Source organism: Balaenoptera physalus (assembly GCF_965194825.1).
Source record: "Balaenoptera physalus genome assembly, chromosome: 19".
Lineage (NCBI taxonomy): Eukaryota > Metazoa > Chordata > Mammalia > Artiodactyla > Balaenopteridae > Balaenoptera > Balaenoptera physalus.
The window spans coordinates 39,484,497-39,504,433 of NC_138900.1; the positions used below are offsets into that span (position 1 = coordinate 39,484,497).

General features: G+C 36.7%; 1 protein-coding gene and 1 pseudogene across 3 annotated transcripts in view; both read left to right on the forward strand.

Annotated features, from left to right (window-relative positions):
• Window positions 1–19,937, forward strand: part of CES5A (carboxylesterase 5A) — a 291,437-nt gene that overhangs the window by 6,498 nt on the left and 265,002 nt on the right. The gene's annotated exons all lie outside the window — the stretch shown is intronic.
• Window positions 9,568–19,259, forward strand: LOC309648432 (peroxisomal membrane protein 11A pseudogene; annotated as a pseudogene). Its single transcript has one exon. The product of its transcript is annotated as a peroxisomal membrane protein 11A pseudogene (transcript).

A 19,937-nucleotide genomic window follows, 5' to 3' on the forward strand; every position in this document is an offset into this window, starting at 1 on the left:
GTGACACCAATCCTTCTTTCCTTCTTTTTTGCTTCTCCCACCTCTGTTCTACTCCGATACTTGGCTTTATCCTACCATAAACATTTCTTCAGGAAGAAAATAGTGATAAGAATGAAATTTTTCCTATCATTGCCTTCATTTATTTAATACATACTTATTGTGTTTACTGTGTTTACTATGTCAGACTCTGTTCTAGGAACACACTGGGAATACACTGTTGAATACAACACACTAGGTCCCCTGCCATCATGATGCATATAGTCTCTGATCTTTGAATTATAGCGCTCTCTCATACATTATTTAATTTGATCCTTTTAAGAACCCTTTGAAATAGCCCAGATTTCTATTTACATTTTATGCATAATAAAATTAAGCTTAGGGAAGTTCAACTGATTTACCTAAGATCATGCAGCTGGTAAATTGTGTAATCAGATGGTCACCCAAATTTTCTGAATTCCAGGACAGTGTTCTTTCTGCCACATTATGCCACTTTGCTAAGATCCAAGGTTCAAAGATTATATCTAAGTTGCTGTTTTTTTAAATTGAAGTATAGTTGATATACAGTGTTGTGTTAGGTTCTGGTGTACAGCAAAGTGTTTCAATTATACATATGTGGGTATATATATATATATATGCACATATATATATGCATATATACACATATATATATTCTTTTTCAGATTCTTTTTAAGTTTCTCTTTTAAACAGTACCTAGACCAATTATATTATTTATATTTTAGCGAGTTATTACTTTACTCAATACTCCTTCCCCCCTTTGTCAGATATTATTGATCATCATAAATGAACTTTATCTAAACAATTCATGATCCCATGATATTTATTCCAATAAATTATTCCTAGTTCTTAGTACAAAATATTATTATCTTTGTAGTGCATAATTATCAGAATATTCTGCATGTTTTGCAACACCCTTTCCCTCATAAAGGTAACAACCAGAAATGGGGAGTAGATGATATACAACTATTAAAGGAAAATATTGAAAAGCTTTAGTCCCAGTAGGTTGGGAAAGTAATTTTCAAAACTAAAAAAAAAGTAACATCAAGAAGGGCAACAGAGTGAAAAGAGCACTGGACTAGGAATCAAGAGACAAAACTTTTAGTCTTGGTTTGAGAAATTCTGTTCTCTTTCCAGACCTCAATTTCCTCAATTAAGGAATGGAATTTTAGGCATCTTCTGTATTCTACATCCATAATTCTAAATCTGAGTTAAGTGAACAGAGACCTTGGAGAGTGACATTTAGGAAACTATTGAAGGCAAAGCAATAGACCTCTCCACAGGGCAAAGCAAGAAAATGTTACATATCCATTCAGTTCTTGAATCCAAGTCCATTTGTTCCACTATTGAAACGGTTCCTGTTTCTTTTTTCCTCCCTTCAGATCGAGTAAACCTTTCATACTTCTTATGACATTTGCTTTAGAAATATAACACCTTTGTAAACAAAACAAGCCAATATTATGAAAGGACTGTAGCTTGACTGATTTTTCAACTTAGAAGTGACACCACTCCTAGATATACTGGAATTTTTTTTTAAAGCCTGTCTTGAAAGGTTTTCTCCAAATTGCCTTATATCCGTTTTAGCACAGCAGGCACATGATGGCTCATAATCACCACCCAATTGATTTTGAGAGTATTTCTTTGTGGGTGAATAGGATGAGTGGGGAACATCCCACAGGGCTGGGGAAGGAGTGTCAAGGGAGTCGCATAGATCCAGGAGTGAGACAGCCAGTGGTAAGTAACCAAAGGGGCAGATGAGCTTGACAAGGGGTTGGCCTTCTCTCAACAGCCTCTACTAGATCTATTCAGTCCTGCCCTTCTTGTGATTTTCTCTGGCATTTGTTCTGACAGTTATCTCAATTCTTCACTCACTTCCCACACCCCTAGAGTGTATCTGCCAGATTAGTAATCACTTGGTTAGTGATTACTAGTTGCTCCCTGCCTACTTGCTGAAAAGGTTTCATCGAGGGAGTGGAGGAATTCAGCATATGCTTCTACCACCTTACAGATATCAGTTTCTAAGCATGAAGGAACTTAAGCATGAAAGAAAGGATTTATGGGTTCATCCAATAGTGAGCTAAAAATTAGTTTTTCTTTCACTGAAAAAGTGATCTGTTATTTTAAAGAAAAGTAGAATTGAACACAGGACACCTGGGTTCTCAACCCTAGGCTGTGACATTTCAGAATTTCTTGGGGGTGAAGACAACCTGCTCTTGGCTCCAGAATCCAGTTGCCCCTTGCTCACCTCAGGGAGCTATTCTATTTAGGAATCAGCCTCTTTCACAGCTGGCTGCCATCATTATAACTACTGAGAAAAACCACTATTACCTCTGTGACAACATCCTGAGGCTATGTCTGAAAGAGAATTCAAGTAGGGGATGAGAAGTTGGATCAGATAGGTCTTTTCCAGTCCTTTCAGCAGGGCCACTTAGTTCCCTGGGGCAAGCTAACCCTTGTATCAGGTCCTGGACTGATACAGGCCATGAGCAAATAAATCCAAGAGCCCCTAGTTGTGCTGCTTGGTGGCTGAGCATCAAATTAGTCTCTGTGCTGGTCCTTCTTTGAGCTAACCTTGTCCCTAAGGAGTAGGCTCTCACCTTGGTCCTTGTGACTGGTTCCAGTAACAGGCATTTTTTAGGTTCTTGTATCTAACTCTGACCCTGCTTTGGGATTGGAGTTCTACTTTGATCTCCTCAACTTCATGGCAATTAGAAGCCAATCCTTAAACCCAAGTCTGCACAACTGGATCCTTACTACAAACTGCTACATCTCTGATGCCCATCATCAGTTTATTTGAAACTTTACCTATTGCCAATGCCTGACTCCTAACAAATCACTCCGCTTTTGGATTTCCATGTGTTGACATTGTAGAACCTTCCTTCCACTCCTATAATTGTCTACATGAACCCTCTACTTACTGTCAGATTCCCTTGATAGCATGTCTTGCCTGCATTTTGGATTTTTTCTTTTTGGTGCCTATTGAGTGGACCTGATGTCCTGCCTTGTTCCAATGGGATTACTTATAGTCATTCTCAAACTTTAATGTTCATGAAAATCACCAAGAGTACTTAGTAAAAGTGCAGGTTCTGGGGTTCCACCCTTAGAGATTGTGATTCAGTAATTCTGTGAAACAGGGCTTAGACATCTGCATTTAAACGTATACCCCTAAATAATTTTGAGGTAGATAGTACAAAAACCACAGTTTAAAACCCCTATTCTAGTCTCTGGGACTTGATCCTTCCTTAGGCTCATCCCATTACTAACCAAACTTGATTTTGACAGTCAGAAAGATTTTGACTTTTCCATAAGGAATTTCTGAATATCATAATCATTGTTACATTTTAGAATATTATTTTTGTTTCTGTTTTTCTGCTCATTAGAAACTTTACAGAGGTTCTAATACCTAGTTAGTAAGTCATTCAAGCATACCACAATTTAAAGAGTCCAGATTTTGCTCATGCTTTCGGCTCTAATCTCTTGTGGTAAAGATAACAGGGTGTTTTAGAAATGCATGAATCAGTGTCTCCGTCAGCACCCTGCATTTATTTTAGGGCAATAGAGGAAAGTGTCTTCTTCCTCTTGGGTTTGAATTCATGCTTAAATATTGCCTCATCAATGTGCCTATGTATGCCATTATAGGAGTAACATAAATTCATGTATAGATGGCATAAAGAGAATGGAGCTGGGCACAAGAATTCTGGAGACAGGAGGAATCCAGGTGCAGAAGAACTGCTCTCTATTGTAAGGTATTGGCTTGTATGAGGCCCACCCTGGCTCAGATGCAGTATTCGTCAGATTCAGATTAAACACTTTTGGAAAGAATACTTCATAGGGCATGTTGTGTACCTCCTATTCCATTGTATCAAGTGTGTGATAAGGCATATTCCCAGTGCCCAGAATTTGAAAAAATTCTGAGCAATTTTTTAACCCCTGGGTGTCATCAAGAAACTCAGGAAAAGATTTATGTTTCTGGCCAAGATGGAGTCACAGGTACTGCCTGTTTACCCTCTCACCTGAAACAACTGGAAAATAAAACGAAGCAAAATACACAAGATAATTTTTTTTAGACCTTGGACATCAGGCAGTAAAGGACATTGATTCTTGAGAGACAAGAAACAAATGAGGTAACCCTACGATTGCCAAAGCTTACTGCTTTGAGGGAGTTTCCAGGTTGTGGAGCAGGAAGGGGAAATCTAGGTGGAGCTCAGCAGAATCCCTGGGTTGAGGAGTTGGAGCTGAGAATCGAGGGGACCCAAGGAAGCTGGAGTTCTCATGACAGAGTATTGAAGAGGAGAGAGCTGCACAGAGAGAGAACTCCGGATATTTCCAGAGGTCCTCTTGAGTATTCAGATTACTGATTGGTACGTGCATGTGAGGAAACTGCCCAAGACTGGGGAAAAAGCCATCAGAGAGGATTAGAGGGAGCAGTGGCAGCACTCACAGAGGTCCAATAATAGTGCCTGTTCTTGTTAGCCAGACTAGAACATCTCATAATTCATAGAGTATTGGAGAGAGTACTTAGGATCTTGTTCAGTAGTGGGGAGTAATCAGTAGTCAGGGACTAATCATTGATCCTGCCTAACAAGCAAGATCTAAAATGATCGAATGGTTTCTGAGGAACTTAACTATGTCATGGAATAAAGCTCAAGAATATTTAAAGAAATACAAAAATACTCATCTCCCAGCAAGGGAACAGTCACAATGTCTAACATGCAAATGAATATTCCCATGCATTCAAATAAGCAAGGAAATCTTACCCATAATGTGGAGAGCAGTCCATCAATAAAAACCAAGTTAGAACTGACACAGATAATAGAATTAGTAAAGAAGGACATTAAAAATTATTGTAATTACATCCTATCTGTAGGTAGATACTTAGAATATGTTTTTTAAAAGGCACAAATTAAATGTCTAGAGGTGAAAATTATGTCTTAAATAAAAAATACACTAACAGCATATTAAATGTTAAGAAAAGATTCATGAACTTGACTGCACAAAATACAAACTATCAAAAATGAAACACAGAGAAAAAAGAATTTATAAAAATGAGGCAGACATAAATCTGCCTCAGACAGAAATGCAAATCAAAACTACAATGAGATATCATCTCACACCGGTCAGAATGGCCATCATCAAAAAATCTACAAACAATAAATGCTGGAGAGGGTGTGGAGAAAAGGGAACCCTCTTGCACTGTTGGTGGGAATGTAAATTGATACAGCCACTATGGAGAACAGTATGGAGGTTCCTTAAAAAACTAAAAATAGAACTACCATACGACCCAGCAATCCCACTACTGGGCATATACCCTGAGAAAACCATAATTCAAAAAGAGTCATGTACCAAAATGTTCATTGCAGCTCTATTTACAATAGCCAGGACATGGAAGCAACCTAAATGTCCATCATCGGATGAATGGATAAAGAAGATGTGGCACATATATACAATGGAATATTACTCAGCCATAAAAAGAAACGAAATGGAGTTATTTGTAGTGAGGTGGATGGAGTTAGAATCTGTCATACAGAGTGAAGTAAGTCAGAAAGAGAAAAACAAATACAGTATGCTAACACACATATATGGAATCTAAGGGAAAAAAAAAAAAAAGGTCATGAAGAACCTAGTGGCAAGACGGGAATAAAGACACAGACCTACTATAGAATGGACTTGAGGATATGGGGAGGGGGAAGGGTAAGATGTGACAAAGAGAGTGGCATGGACACATATACACTACCAAACGTAAAATAGATAGCTAGGGGGAAGCAACTGCATAGCGCAGGGAGATCAGCTCTGTGCTTTGTGACCACCTGGAGGGGTGGGCTAGGGAGGGTGGGAGGGAGGGAGATGCAAGAGGGAAGAGATATGGGAACATATGTATATGTATAACTGATTCACTTTGTTATAAAGCAGAAACTAACACACCATTGTAAAGCAATTATACTCCAATAAAGATGTTAAAAAAAAAAATCTGCCTCAGACATAAATACCTTACAGCAATTACATTAAATGTAAATGGATTAAATGCTCTGATTCAATTATATGCTGTTTACAAGAGACACACTTTAGATTCAAAGACACAAATACATTGAAAGTAAGAGGATGGATAAAAGATACACCATGAAAATAGTAACCAAAAAATAGACTTTAAGACAAAAGTGTTACTAGAGACAAAGAGGAATATTTTATGATGATAAAAGGAAGATATCAGGAAGATATAATATTTATAACATTTAGATATATAACAATTATAAACATATATGCACCTAACAACAGAGCCTCAAAATACATGAAACAAAACAGACAAACAAAACAGAATTGAATGGAGAAATAGATGATTCAGCAGTAACAACTGGAGACTTCAATATCCTGTTCTCAATAATGAATGAATAACTAGGCAGAAGATAAACAAGGAAATAGAAGACTTGAACAACATATGAATCAGTCAGGCCTAACAGGCATCTATAGAATACTCCACCCCAAAAACAGCAGAATACACGTTCTTCTCAAGCCGACATTGAATATTCTCCAGGCTAGACCAATGATAGGCCACAAAACAAGCCTCAATAAACTTAAAAGGGTTGAAATCAACAGAGAGCATTTCCAACCACAATGGAATTAAATTAGAAATTAATACCAGGAGGAAATTTGGGAAATTCACAAATGTGTGGAAAATAAATAACACATTCCTAAATAATGAATGGGCCAAAGAAGAAATGACAAGGGAAATTAGAAAATATTATGAAATAAATGAATGTGAAAGCACAGCATGCCAACACTTAAGGGTCAGCTAAAGTCGTGCTTAGAGGGAAAGTTATGGCTGTAAGTGCCTATATTAAAAAAGTGGAAAATCTAAAATCAATATTATCATTTTCCGTCATAAGAGAAGAGCAAACTAAACTCAAAGCCAGCAGAGGAACAGATAATAAGATAAAAGTGGAAATAAATGAAATAGAGAATAGAAAAACAATAGAGAAAAATCAGTGAAACCAAGATTTTGTTCTTTGAAAAGATCAATAAAATGCAAACCTTTAGTAGACTGATAAAGAAAAAAAGATAGAAGCCTCAAATTACTAAAATCAGAAATTAAAGAGGGAATATTACCATTAACCTTAGAGAAAAAAAAAGATTACAGAGGAGTACTATGAATAATTGTATGTCAGCTAATTAGATAACTTAAATGAAATGGACAAACTGAAAGTGACTCAGGAAGAAGTAAAAAATCTGAATAGACCTATAACAAGTAAAGAGATTGGATTAGTAATTTAAAATTTGCCACAGATCCCAGGCCCAAACAGCTTCACTGGTGAATTCTACCAAACATTTAAAGAATCAATTCCAATCTTTTACAAACGATTTCAAAAAATAGAAGAACTTAATCTGTAACACTAGTATTATTCTGATACCAAAACCAAAGATATCGTAAGAAAGTAAATTTTCAAATCAATATCTCCTGTGAATATAGACATAAAAATCCTTTTAAAATACTACCAAACTGAATCCAGTCATGGACTAAAGGGGTACACCACGAGAAAGCGGTGTTTATCCCGGGAATATATCCAAATTTGGTTTAATATCTGAAAATCAATGTAATACACCATCTTAATAGAATGAAGCACAAAAACACATGATCATCTCAGTTGATGCAGAAAAGGCATTTGACAAAATCCAGCACTCTTTCATGATAAAAGCTGTGAACAAAGTAGGAATAGGAGAGAACTTCCTCAGTCTGATAAGTAAAGGGCATCTATGAAAATCCCACAGATAAATAGTGCCATATTTAATGGTGAAAGACTGAATGCTTTCTTCCTAAGATCAAAAATCAGATAAGGATGTCAGCTGTCACTACTGCTATTTATCATTTTACTGGAGATACTGGCCAGGGAAATTAGGCAAGAAAAAGAAATAAAAGGCATCCAGATTGGAAAGAAAGAAAGAAAGAAAATTTTTTCTATTTGTAGTTGACAAGACCTAGCAAGGTTGCAGGATATAAATGAAATCCTGCAATTTTTTTTTTTTTTTTTTGGGCTGTGTTCGGTCTTCGTTGCTGTGCGTGGGCTTTCTCTAGTTGTGGTGAGCAGGCTTCTTATTGTCGTGGCTTCTCTTGTTGCGGCGCACAGGCTCTAGGCACGCAGGCTTCAGTAGTTGTGGCACACAGGCTCAGTAGTTGTGGCTTGTGGGCTCTAGAGCTCAGGCTCAGTAGTTGTGGTGCACGGGCTTAGTTTCTTCGCGGCATGTGGGATCTTCCCGGGCCAGGGCTCAAACCCGTGTCCCCTGCATTGGCAGGCAGATTCCTAACCACTGCAAGTGACAATATGCAAGTCAGTTGTACTTCAATGCACAAGCAATAAACAATCTGAAAATGAAATTAAGAAAACAGATTTACAGTAACATCAAAACAGTTAAGAATGAATTTTTTAAAAAGAAGTGCAAGACTTTTTCATTGAAAACTACAAAGTTTTGTTGAAAAAAATTGAAGATCCAAATAAATGAGAAGACATCCCATGTTCCTGGGTTGGAATACAATATTATTAAGATGGAAATACTTCCCAAATTGATCTACAAGTTCAATATAATGCCTATCAAAGTCTCAGTTGGCTTCTTTTGAAGAAATTGTCAGGCTGATCCTAAAATTCATATGGAAATGCAAGGGACCCAGAATAGCTAAAATAATTCTGAACAAGAAGAAGAAAGTTAGAGGACTACACATCTTGACTTTAAAACTTACTAGAAAGCTACAGTAATGAAGACAGTGTAATATTGGTACAAGGACAGACATATAGATTAATGGAATAGGATTAAGAGTCCAGAAGTAAACCCTTACATTTATGGTCAACTGATTTTTGAAAAGGATGCCAAGATAATCTAATAGAGAAAGAACACTCTAGATACTCACACTCGAAAGAATAAAATTGGATCTCTACCCCACACCCACACAGAAATTATCTCAAAATTGGTCATAGACCTAAATGTCAGAGCTAAAATGATAAAACTCTTAAAAGAAACCATAGGAGTAAATCTTTGTGATACTGAGGCAATGGTTTCTTAGATACAACACCAGAAGTACAAGCAACAAAAGGAAACTAGGTAAGTTGAATCTTTCATGCTTCAAAGGACACCATCAAGGAAGTGCAAGACAGAATTCTCTGGCTGTCCAGTGGTTAGGACTCCATGCTTTCACTGCCGAGGGCCTGGGTTCAGTCCCTCGTCGGGGAACTAAAATCCCGCAAGCCGTGTGGTGCGGCCTAAAAAAGTAAGGATGAGGGTGATAAGATAGTGGAGCAATATCCTTAAAGTACTAAAATAAAAATACTGCCAACATAGAATTTGCTACCCAGAAAAAAATCTCTTTAAAAAACAGAGGCAAAATACTAACTTTTTCAGAAATACAAAAGCTGGAAGTATTTATCACCAGTAAACCTACACTAGTAGAAAGAAAGGCTAAAGGAAGTCATTCAAGCAGAAGGAAAATGGCACCAAGTGGAAATATGGATCTACACAAAGAAGTAAAGAACACCAGAAATAGTAACTACATGGGTAAATATATAAGATTTATTTTTATTATGTAAATCTCTAAAAGAACTAACTGTGTAACAATGTGTTGTGGGGTTTATAGCATAGTTATAAGTAAAATACTTGACAAAAAAAGGTAGGAGCAAAGAAATGGAAGTGTACAATTTAAGGCTCTTTTATGTAAACTGATACAATATCACTGGAAAGTACACTGTAATTAAAGATGTATACTATAAATGCTAAAGCAACTACTACTAAAACAAGAGTTATAGCTAGTAAGCCAACAAAGGAGATAAAATGGAGTAATAAAAAATATTCAATACAAAAATAGGCTGAAAAATAGGAAAAGGGAAAAAAGAATAATTGGGACAAATAGAAAATAAATAGCATTCATTAATTACTGTGGTGGTTTTAATGTATGTCCAAAAATTTTTCAGTATTCCTTTCTCCAAAAAGTGGAGCTCAATTCTCCTCCCCTTAAGCATGAGCTAGACTTTGTGACTCACTTCTACCCAAGAGGGTATGAAAAGGGAAAAAAAATAGTAACTTTGCAGTGGAGAAACATGGCAGACACCACCTCAACCAAATGATCAAGGTTTACATCGCCAGCACTAAGTCATGATGACACAATGCACCCCTAACATGATGTGATGGGAAGAGTACTTCACTTTTGTGGTAGACTTCCTCAAGATACATAATCCCAATCTAATCATGAAAAACATCAACCAAACCCCAATTGAGGGACATTCTACAAAACACCTGACCAGTGATCTTCAAAAGTGTCAAAGCCATGGGAAATAAGGAAAGACTGTGAAACACAGAAAGACAGATTGGAGGAGACTAAGGGGTCATGACAACTAAATGCAAGGTGATAGTGGACTGGATCTTGGAAAAAAGGATATTCGTGGAAAAACTGGTGAAACCCAAATAAAGTCTGTTGTTTAACTTAAAAAAAAAAAAAAAAAGAAATAGCAAGATGATAGACTTAAACTTAACCACATCAGTAATTATATAAAATGTAAATAGTCTAAACACCCCAATTAAAAGGCAGTGATGGTCAGATCAGATTAAAAGACCATGACCAAAGTATATATGCTGTTTACAAGAAATACAAATGAAATATAAAAACACAAATAGGTTTAAAAGTAAAAGGATGGGCACCCGCCCCCACAGGGGCGGGGAGACTCGGCCCCTCAGGTGGGCAGAGACCAACCCTCCTGCGGGGACCCGTCGGCCGCCCCTGAGGACTTGCAACAGAGCACAGTGCAACTCTTGTCCTTGGGCTGGGTGCCATGGATGCCTTCATCAGCTTCACCAACCAGACCCAGGGCCGGGACCAACTCTTCAGAGCCACTAAGTACACAGGCATGTTGCTTAGATATTTGTTAGAGCCTAAAGCTGACAAAGAGGAGGTTGTTATGAAGCTCAAGAAACTGGAGTCCAGTGTGAGCACTGGCTGTAAATGGTTCAGACTAGGCAATGTGGTACATGCTGTACAGGCGACCCAGCAGAGCATTCATGTCACTGACCTGGTGCCCCGCGTGTACCTAACATTAGCCAGCCTGAACCTTGTGATTTATTTCATCTGTGACCCCATCATCTTCGTGAAGAGTTCAGGGCTTGCCTCTGGCATTAACAAAGAGAAATGGCGAATGTGGGCTGCACGCCATTACTACTATTCTCTTCTGCTGAGCCTGGTCAGGGATCTGTATGAAATCTCCCTGCAGATGGAACAGGTTGCACACGGCAGGGCAAAGAGGGAGAAATCACCATCCCAGGATCCTCTTGGGTATAGCGTAGCTAATGAGGAAACAGAATGGCTCCAGTTCTTTCTTCTTCTCTTATTCCGATCTCTGAAAAAACATCTTCCCTTGCTCCTGGACACAGTGAAGAACTTCTGTGATATCCTGAACCCTTTGGACCAGCTGGGGATCTATAAGTCCAATCCTGGCATCATAGGCCTTGGAGGTCTCATGTCCTCTATAGCAGGCATAATCACTGTGGCGTATCCTCAGATGAAACTGAAGACCCACTGAGGTGGTTTCGGGCTGAAGACTAGTACCTGCTTTCAAGACAACCTGTTAGTGAAATGGACATTTGCATTAAGCACAGCCATGTCATGCTGTGCTTACGGACTTATTCACATGAGCACTGAGTGACCTGTGAGGTGAACAGAGGTGGGGCCAAGAATGGTGGAGGGGAGAACGTGAAGTTTTATGTGTTTTCTAGAGCGCTGGAGTGACTTCTGAATTTCTGAGTATTTTTCCTTCATCTAACATTTATTGAGCATCTCTTTTGTGCATATTAGGAACTTAGTGGTTGCTGAACGAATAAAAATTGAAAGAGAAAAATTGAAAAAGATCCAAACTAACAAGTGGACTCTAATATAAGTGACTTTTGGGCCATGTGCCTCACTACTTTTGCCCAACTACAGTAGGACTGATACACGCCCTCTCTCAGATCTAGTAGAGGCCCCTTATTCTCTGATCAGTTACCCCACTTCCTCCATAGCTGCCAGTGCCAGCATAGAGGAGAGCTGGGCTTATAGCCTCTTAACTTGACTTTTACATCACTGCGCTCCTGTTCTTCCTCTGTCCAGTAGTAAAATCAGAAGTGCATCAGGCACCTTCATAGTATAAATTGTGTCTTTAGGTAACACAGTGAGGAAACAAAAAATCCGAAGCAGATAGAAAGGACTTGAGGTAAAAATAATGTGGTAAGTCACAATTGGTGCCTGCGGGTTTTCCTGTGACAGATGAGGAGACTGAGGTTAAAACTGAGGATAGAACTGACTCCCAATCCAGTGCTCTTTCCATATTTCACTGCCTTCCTGATTGAGTGGAAGTGCAAGACTCTCCAGAATCCTGTGAGAAAATCCTTTTTTAGAACCTTTCTTGGCCAGTGGTTTATATTCTATTCTACAAAAATTAAAACTATATCTAGATCCACCAGTAGGATTGTTTATTTAAAACCATATAACAGTTTGGGCACTTACGCATTAATTTTCATCAAAATTTGTACAGTTGAGAAATTTCATGAATACGATGAAATTCTACTATATTCTACAATAAATCAGAGTTCATATTTGTAGGGTGGTTGGGGGAGGTGGAGAAGAGCAGTAAGGGGCTAGGGAAGAGGGCAGTAGAACGATGAGTCAGTGCCACTTACTCGTGTTTCTACTTCTCATCTTGGATGTTGGGTTCTTATTTGTGATTACAGATCCTCTTAATATGAGGCAAGTGAGGTAGAGAAATAGGGTACCAGCAGGTAAGAGGTCAGTGTCAGTCCTGCCAGTAAAGCCATCACATTTATCCAAATGGAAATGAGAAAAGAAATGTGCACTAAGTAAATTTCCCATAAATGTGATTGAGATTCTTAAAAAGTAGACTCAGGTCCTTGGCTCTCTATTTTTAAAGTGACCAATCAAGATACGGGATTTGAGAAAGAACATTTTGGGAATTTTAAGATAAATAAAAGCTGCTAGATCAGGGCAAATAAAAAATTTAACTATTTTTACTTCATCCAGATCTTCTACTGTAATAAATTATGCCTAATAAATTTATAGACAAAAAAAGAGTAAAAGGATGGAAAAAGATATACTGTGCTAACAATAATCAAAAGTAAACTAGAGGGACTAACTAATATCAAAGTAGATTTCAGAGCAAAGAATATTACCAGGGAGAAAAAAATATCATTTCATAATGATGAAGGGATAATTCATCAAGAAAAAGAATTCAAAAATGTTATGCACATCATAATACAACCTTAAAAATATATGAAAAAAACTGACATAAATTAAAGGAGAAATCCAGAACTATAGTTGGAATTTTCAACACTGCTTTCTCAGTGACTCATAAGTAGGTAGAAAATCAATAAAAGTAAAAATGACTTGAAAACCACTGTCAACCAGCCTGACCTAAATGACATTTATAGAACACTTTACGCCCCAAGTGCAGAATGAAAATTCTTTTCAAGCACATATTCTAGGCCAAAAAACATTTTTTCATTCATTTAAAAAGATTCAGACCATGTAAAGTATGTTCTTTATCCACAGTGATATCAAATTAGAAATCAGTAATAGAAAGATGTCTAGAAAAATCCTCAAATATATGGAAGCTAAATAACACACTTCTAACTCACTATGGGTCAGAAGAAATCAGAAGGGAATTTAGGAAATATTTTGAACTGAATTAAAATGAAAATGTAACACATAGGATGCTGCTAGGGCAGTACTTACAGGGAAATTTATAGTGCTAAATACCTAAGTGAGAAAAGAAGGAAAGTTTCAAATCAGTAACCTAACCTTCCACCTTAAGAAACTAGAAGAGCAAATTAAACCCAAAGTATACAGAAGAAAGGAAATAGTAAAGATTAGAACAAAGATCAATGAAATATAGAGCAGAAAAATAGAGAAAAATAAATGAAACCAAAAGTTGGTTATTTGAGAAGATCAATAAAATTGATAAACCTCTAGCCAGACTGATAAGGAAAAAGAGATTTAGGACACAAATTACTAATACCAAGAATGAGAGAAGTGGCATCACTACAGATTATGCTGGTATTAATAAGGATAATGAGGGACTATTATGAACAACTTAGATACTAATAAATTCAACAACTTAGATGAAATAAGCAAATTCATTTTGAAAGACACAAACTATCAAAGCTTACTGAAGAAGAAATAGATAACCTGAATAATCCTATCTGTTAAAGAAATTAAATTTGTATTTAAAAATATTCCCATGAAAAAATGACAGGCCCAAATAGCTTCACTTGGGAATTCTGCTAAACTTTTAAGAAGAAAAAAATACCAATTCTCACAAACACTTCTAGAAAATTGAAGAGAAGGGAACACTTCCCAACTCATTCTATAAGGCCAGCATCACCCTGATACCAGAACCAGACAGACATTACAATAAAAGAAAATTACAGACCAGTATTCCTCATGAACATAGATGCAAACATTCTAAAGAAAAAAGAACTCATAATTTACGAAAAGCAAAACCCCAGTGCTTCTCTTAATTCAGTTGAGGTTTTTGGTAGAAAGCCACATGCATTTATATTTCTAATAAGTATATACTATAGATGTACACTTTGGCATTTGGTGTTCCTAAAATACTGATTCTAGTGAGGAAGCACTAGAACATGAAAAAGCCACAAACAGAAATGGCTTTGCCCTCTGGGGGACTTTATAGCTGCCTTCACTATATAAAGGTAGTAGATGGCCACCTCTGGTTATACATCATTTAATTTATTTGACACTCTGGATAGGATTTAACTTTAAGGTGAGCTTATTCTTTGTTTCCTTTGGCAATCACTTTAACATTTTAAAAAATCAGCAGCAATTACCACTTGTAATTTCAGGGTTTTAAAACTCCTTCTATGACTTCTTCTAGAATATTTAAACTTTGTAGTATTTAGATAATATTTCACCCACCGTTGTCTCATCTCTTCTGAAATTTGTCAAGATTTGAAGTAATGAATGTAAAAGAAATTTACTGTATCTATATTTTAAAAGTTCAGTTTTTCAATGCTTCATTTCCTTCAGTGCTTTATATTTATTATGTGTATTTTTTCATGATAATCTTAACAGATAATAATCTTTACTCATAAAATTATGAACCAAATATGTTTTACTCATATATTGTTTTACTAGAAATATTTTGGTTAACTTTTGCATTCATGTCTGTCTATCATAAATCCTCAATTAATTGGGTTACTTAAAGGGTGTATACAGTGCTGTACTTGGGCCACAGAGGGCTAACCAGCTTTGTTATTTTTTTAGTCTTTACGTTTGTTTTAACTCTTGTTCCTAACCACATAATGTGCTTTTTAACAAGTAAAGATTCTAGCAACATTAGTAAGTTCTTGCTGATATGTTTTATTATTATAATCACTACTTTTAATTTTGAAACTCTAAACAGTAAATTAACCCACAAGATCATATGGGTTCTATGAAAAATACATTGCAATTTATTGTAAATATAGCATTACTATAAATACTAACACTATTGTTGCATAATTATTTAGATTAAATTATGTTATGATAAAACTGTGTCACTTAAGAATGAATCAAAAACCTATTTGGTGAGACACTGAAAATTTTCTTGTGGTAATTGAGTGCCTGGATTATGCATGGATGATAAACAAATTAAAGATATAATCGAAGGAATTGCTACCTTGGCTTAATGACTCTCCAAAGGTTATATTCAAATAATTATCCTTCATTTCTAGGTTGATAAAATAATTAAGTTAAAAATGTGACCCTAAAACTGTTTTAGAAAACTACTGCTATAACGACAACAACAACAACCATCATGTTAACAAATAATAATAGCAATTATTACTACCACTAGTAGAGTACCCCCATTTGGTGAGCACTTGCTTTGAGCCATTCACTGGGTCAGTCAGGCAAAATATATTATTTAATCCTCACCACAATCCTCTAATGTAAGACTTACTATCCTCATTATACATACAAGGAACACTCCCTCAGTTTTCTTTTGTGGAACCACATCTCTTCCATTGTTAATTCATACAGTTTAGGTAGATTTGCTCCAGCCCCAGGTTCCAGAGGGGGCAACAAAGCTTAGGCCCGGCCAATTTGAGATTCTCATCCCAGTGGCCCCAGTGTTCGCTTTAAAGAGGCAAGTGATGCAAGCTGAGTCAGTGAAGACTTCCCCAAGACCATTTCTGGAGCTACTGTTTTCAGTAATAGTATGGCCTATCTCAGATAAGATTGCTGCAATACATGTGGACATTCAGGATGCAAAATTCAATTCACTTGTACTTCTTCCGGTGTCTCTAAAGTTATGATGGAAGATTGGAAACATTCATGGGCCCACCTGAGCCCTGCTCCTATAATTCATGGGGGCTCTTAACCTCATATTAAGCCCAAATATCAGTGAAATCATGGTTTTGATGTGCTATGTCTTTTCTGATATAAATTAAAGTAGACACATAATCATTAAGAAAATTTTATCTGTGTACTACCTAAAATGATTTCATGTCTTGCAGTGGTCTACATACCACATTTTGGGAAATTCTGTACTAGAAAAGAAGTCACACTGTCCTGTGTTGTTTAGAATGCTATTTTTGTTTATGCATTTGTATTTAAAGTTATAACACCTACCTTCCAAAAAAAAAAAAAAAAGCCACTATGAGCAATTATGGGGGAAAAAAACACACCTAAAAGAAGAAACATTTTGGATTGTATTTTAACTCATATTTTGTGCCAATATAGAAATGAAGCAGTTATGAGATGGTCGCTTTTTGCATATTTGATAAAGTTTTTCTCTTGTAATCCATGCCATTTCTCTGGAGCCTCACCTGTAGCTCTGGGCAAAAAGAGGCTAGAGTCTAATGGCTCCAAAGTTAGGATATCTTTCTCTCACTTTCGTGTTCAAATAAGACCTTTCACTTTAGTTTCCTTCTGTGAATAGTTATAGATTAAGCTCGTGAGGCTGGGCCATGTCTGTTTGGTTTACTACCATATCTGTAGCACCATGCCAGTGCTCAGCAAAGAGAAGGGGCTCAATGAATATCTGTTGAATGAATGAATGAATGAGCGGATGAGCATTTTCATACACAGGCTTGTCAAGTGAGCAAGTCCGGTATTATTATTATTGGTGGTGGAACTGAGGCTAGGAGAAGTTATGAGAGGTCTTTAATGGCATATAATCAGTGACAGAATTGGGATTTGTATCTTTTACCCTTTGTGTAGATCACTGAACTACGTTTGTTGAATAAATAAGTTAATGAAACAATAATATGTATTGTTTTCTTAAAACATATTCTTAACATATTTCTTAAAGTATATTCATACTTTATTGGTTATAAAAGGAACATTTTAAAGAGAGACAAACTACTTTTGTGGCTTAGTGTTGTTAGGAACCAAGGGAGGGTGGGGTAGGAATGAGGGGATAGAATGGGCAGATTTAAAATAACTTGAATATCTTAAAAGTAACTGAACATATTGTCTATTAATAAGAGTAATTTAATGATGAAATGACAGTGAATGCCTTAAAGTAGCTCATACCAGTTTTTGTCTTTGTCATAAAGATATGATTAATAAGAAAATTGTTTCATGCTGGAAAATGCTTTTTGTGAGATCTGTATTTTGGTACACAATGCACCAAAACATTTGTTTCTATTTACCTTGAAAAAAAAATCCCCTTCAAAGATAGCATGTGGAGAGCAGTCATCTGTTCAGGATTACACTTCTGAATTGCTGTTTCTCTGAACTCACTGGACTCTGTATATATTAATTTTAAAAATAAGGACCGTTTTCCCCCTTTATCAAGTTTGTTTATCAACACTATCATAAAGATGTACTTATATTCTAGTGTGTATTAGTAACTGTCAATTGACTACTGAATAACAAATTAAATTGGGAATCCTGGAGTCTCTGAATTCAGTTGCTGACTGTTTTTACTCTGCTATCAGACTTTGGAACAAGTCATTATATACGTCTTATCTTTCCCCCAAATAAATAGCTTTGAATGTTCATGAAATTAGGGGCAACTCAGATGCTTTTTAGCTGGTTAGCACTCTGGTAGAGATGAGCCGAGGTGCAGGAGAAGGTAAAAGGGAAGTATGCGTGGCAGTGATCTTAATTCTTACACCCACTACTACAATCTGACCCCTAAAACTCCGATAGTGCGCAAGTGACCCAACTATCACCAGGTAGCATCTCTTCTGGATGAAACTATATTGTCTTAACACTGATACAGACTTTTAAAAGGCTCTTTTCATGTGCATAATCTCATGTAAACCTCATTTCAACCATGGAGGGTAATAGGGCAGGTTTTATTACCCCGGTTTTACTGGTGACAAAATAGAGGTTCAGATTGGCTAGGTGATTTGATCAAAGGCACACAATTATTGGATGGTAGAGCCAGGACTTGAATTCATACTTTCAAATCTCTCTTTGCATTATGCAAAATCTTTGATTTTTCTGGGGAAAGACATTGTAAGGGGGAATATTCCATTTATAGTTGGCAGAGTGTTAACTGCTTTGACCCCTTGCAAGATTTTATTTGTCTTTCTGTAATATCTTTTTACTTAAGCAAAAACTACACCAAACAAAACAATCCTTACAATATATAACATACATATAAAGAGCAACAATCCCAGCTGAAAGAAAACATTTTGTGTTTCATTACAGAGCAGTGTTAACAGCACAAATAGAAGTGATTATGAACCGGCTAAAAGGTTTTTCCTGTTACCTTATTTGATGAAGTTTCTTTACTGAACCTCCAAGGTCACCCTCACATAAAGAAAGCAGACTAACATCTGGATTTCAAAGAAAATTAATCACTTCCTCTTAAAGCTGTCCAAATACTTTGTTAGAAGGTATCATTATTAAGAAATTAAAATGGAGGTACCAGTGCCTCCTTCCTAAGATTTGATTGGGTTCTAATCTGTAGTTTGGCTTTTGTGACCTTGGATACATCTTTTTAACCTTTATTAACTCATCTAAAACATGTCTCATAGAGGTTTGTTTTGGGTTTAGAAATGCTTTGACATTTTTGGATTAAGTGGTGAAGTGGATGGAAATGCTATTCCTAAAAAAGCTTGGAGGCGAATAAAATATTTTTATTGTTCTGTTCAACTTGCTCCTCGGAAGATCAAGGAGCATTTTATTCTTGGATCATTTACTTATTCACCAAACATTTATTGAGTGCCATGTACCAGACCATGACCAGCACTCTCCTCTTTTCTCCTGTTGTTGTGCCATCAGGTGATGCTTCTGAGAACACAGCAGAAGGCTTTTATTTCCCTTATAAAATGTGAGTGCATAGTGGCCACTTGCAAGGCCTTCCAGCCTGCTATATAAGCAAGAGTGGAATTTTCTGTCCCTCTATGTATGATGAGTACTTTACCATATATTGCCTCATTGCTATGAAATGTTTCACAAGCATTTGCTATTAAAAAGTAAGCTCCTTGAAGGAGGAAACCATGGCTTATTTCTCCTCTATGTCTCTACTCAGGACAAAACAGTAGTGAGGAATTCTTTGCCAGGGAGCCCATGGATGGATGGGCTTCACAGAACTTGTGAGCTCCCTGAAATTTTAAGAAAAATTATTTTTGCATGTGCAATTTTTGAAGCGGGTCCAACATTTTCATTAGATTCTCAAGGGGGTCAGTGGCTCAATGGCTAACCACTATAGGTTAACCACTCTAATGGGCTTTTGATGAATACTTGAATGGGAGAAACAACAGGAAGACAGATGTGACCTTGATGTACAAGAGAGTGTTGTCATGATCGGAAAGCATGTTTGGGGATGGCTCTCAGTTCCCCAACACTGGAGATGTTAATAGCTGGATGACCCATCAGTGATAATGTTGTTGGGATGTTGATCTATTCTTTCTGCCTTATGATTCTATGATAATATCAATCTTCACTAAAG